Consider the following 3,438-nt stretch of genomic DNA (forward strand, 5'->3'; position numbering starts at 1 on the left):
TATGGAAATGCTTGATCCTTAGAAATCTAATTACAGTTTACAATAAAGTGGTTTAATATTTCTAAATGTTAAGTAACAGTATTAGTAGTTTACTTGTGTTACAAAGGTTTATAAAGTTCGAAATAAGTTTCATATGAAGCGGTGATGTAGTAACAATAATAATAATGACAGCATCAAGTATATCAATAATAATATCAATAAAAATGATAATGATAAGGAAAACTTTTATTATCATTATTATTATGATAATAATATTAATATGAGTAATAATGATACTGACGAAAATGGTAATAATGATCATAATAACAATAATGAAGATAATAATGATAATAAAAATAATAGTAATAATAATGATAATGACCATACAAGATAATCTACTACTAATAATACTGATAACTAGAAGCCCTCAGAGTGCATACCTCCGCCAAGGCAATTGGTTCAGGGATGCAATAAAAATATTCACACTTGAAGAATTACATTAAACTCACCTCTTCTTCGAGACACTGGTGACGTCCGTAAATGCAATAGGGGTGACTATGCAATCATTAAAAAAAAAAAAAAAAAAAAGAATCCTAGATCCGTATCATGATCTGGATCAGCATCATTCTGTGACATCTAAGTTAGGCTAAGACACCTTTGGTATAAATCTGTTCATATCCTTTTGTGAGTTACCCTGCTATCAGCAAACAACCATACAAACAAACGCTATCAAGAACATAACCTCCTTGGCAGAGGTGATAATAACAAGGATGATATTAATACCAAAGATGTTATGGCTGTGCAAACCCTAAGAAAATCGATGCCAATAAGAACAGTAATGATGATCACCATAAAAAAAAGCAAAAGGCACCATAAAAAACCAGTGCAGAGGCAACCCCAAGACAACACTGCCTCACATCGTCTTAGAAGGGAATCTTTGCCAACCAGGAAATACACTTTCTTTGGAGATTCTTAAGGGCAATGATGTCGTATGTATATTACAGTGCATATATGTACATGCATGACTACCCATAATGCATGTTCCTCTACGAACATTCCATAGATGTAAGATAGATAGACAGATATAGATAGGGTGTGATTCTGTACATTTCTCAGTATCTTTTTTTTTTTTTTACCCAAGTTTTCCCTCACACAATACACATGCCATTCCTTCTCCTCATCAACAGGAACTCCTTGCATACCTGCAATGGTCAACGTCTGCAACAAACGTGCAACACTGTGCTTTTAGGTTGCAATAATGACTGAGCGAGTGACCCATATTCTCACTCCATGCGTCGCCTCCTCTGCATGCCCGCTGCTTATACGTCAAGCGACTGCACACTCCACACACGAGCTGGATTGGGGAAAAAGAGAGCAAAAACGCGTAAAAAAATGCTTCATAAATAACAAGGTCGGTTAGTTTTATTATTCTGCTTTTTTATTCTTCTTCTTTTCCTAATTTCCTTTTTTGCCTCGTTGTCTGCCTGTCTTTGTCTCGTTTGACTGTTTATTTCTTTGACTGTTTCCGTCTATCTCTGTCTGTTTGTTCTGCCTTTTTTTTCTTTGTTTATGCATTTACCCATCTGTCTCTCTCTCTCTCTTTCTCTCCCTTCCACTCTCCCTCTCTCCCTTCCTCTCCCTCTCTCTTTCTGTCTCTCTCTCTCTTTCTTACTCTCTCTCTCTCTCTTTCTCAGTCCCTTGTATTCTTTCTCTGTCTACCTACCTACGCCTCGATCTATCGATATATCTATCAATCTATCAATGTTCTATATGTACACACACACACACACACACACACACACACACACACACACAAATATATATATATATATTATATATATATATATATATATATATATATATATATATATATATATATATATATATATATATATATATATATATATATATATCCCACAGTGAAGCTTGTGGGGGAAAGCCCTCGGGAACCCCACAGGTGGATGATGGGGCACGCAGCCCGCCACCCCCTTCTTTATGGAGCAGCGTCGGTGGGGGTGGCAGAGGTGGCATCCACCCGGAGCGACTGCCAGAGGCTGAACCTCAGGCGGGAAGTCAGGGTGGGGGCTTGGAACGTCTGTTCTTTGCGTCAGGATGATCGGTTGCCTCTACTGTCGAGGGAACTGGGGAGGCTGAGAGTTGAGGTGGCTGCTCTCTCGGAGGTGAGGAGGCCTGGCAGCGGCATGACCTGTGTTGGTGGCTACACCTATTACTGGTCGGGCCGCAGCGACGGTCACCATCTCCAGGGAGTAGCCATTGCCATCTCCAGCAGACTCCAGCCCTCGGTAGTAGAGGTTACTCCTGTTGATGAGCGTATAATGGTATTGAGATTGAAGCTATCTTTTGGCTTCATGTCTCTTATTGCTGTGTACGCTCCTACCGATGTTTGTAAACTTGACGTGAAAGAGATGTTCTACGCCAAACTTACATCTGTGGTAGACAGATGTCCCCGGCGAGATATTCGCATTGTTCTGGGTGACTTCAATGCGGTATCTGGCTGTGATCGAGCTGGCTATGAGATGTCTGTCGGTCCCCATGGTTCAGGAGCTGATGCCGGTAGCGAGAATAGCCTCCTTTTCCGGGACTTTGCTAGGTCCCAGAAATTGAGGATTTCTGGCTCCTGGTACCAGCGCCCAGACCCACATCACTGGACATGGTACAGTGATGCGGGTAATGCAGCCAAGGAGATCGACCACATACTCGTTAGCACTCGTTGGAGGATCCTTCAGAATTGCAGGGTGTACAGGAGTGCTGAGTTCTGTGGTACTGACCATAGATTGATTGTGGCTACCCTCCGGGTCCACTTCAAAACTCCCCAGCAGTCAAATGATCACCCTAGGGTTTTTCATTTGGACAGGCTGAGGGAGGGGGAGTGTGCCCCCGGGTTTGCTAAGGTAATCTTTGATCGTTTCGCAATGCTTGACAGTCTGACAGACCCTGTTCTTCTGTGGGATACCTTTAAGCGTGAAACGCTTGATGAAGCTCAAGATACGATTGGTGTACTCCCGAGAGCAATACAGAATCCTATCTCGCAGGAGACACTGGAAGCCACAGATGCATGTCGTGCGGCTCGTCTGACAGGGGATCGGGAATTGCACCGTTCTCATGTGCGCAGAACTCGGTCCCTGTTAAGATGGGTCAAGGAACAGTTTATTAGGAGTCTTGCAGAGGAGGTAGAAGGCCATTTCTTATTAAATGACCTTCGTCCTGCATACCAAGCCTTGAGAAAGCTGAACTCCAAGCCCTCTTCACAGGTGACAGCAGTTCTCTCAATAAGTGGTCAGATCATTTCAGATCCTGAGTATTTTGAGCAGCTGTACCAGGTTGACCCACCAACAGTTAACTTGGATGCGGGTAGTGTCGAGATCCCACTGCCGGATCCACCCATCAGTGAGGACCGCCCCCCTAACTGAAGTTAGGGGGGCGATTTCCAAGCTGAAG

The sequence above is a fragment of the Penaeus vannamei genome, chromosome 16 (genome assembly GCF_042767895.1).
Source record: "Penaeus vannamei isolate JL-2024 chromosome 16, ASM4276789v1, whole genome shotgun sequence".
NCBI classification, from domain to species: domain Eukaryota; kingdom Metazoa; phylum Arthropoda; class Malacostraca; order Decapoda; family Penaeidae; genus Penaeus; species Penaeus vannamei.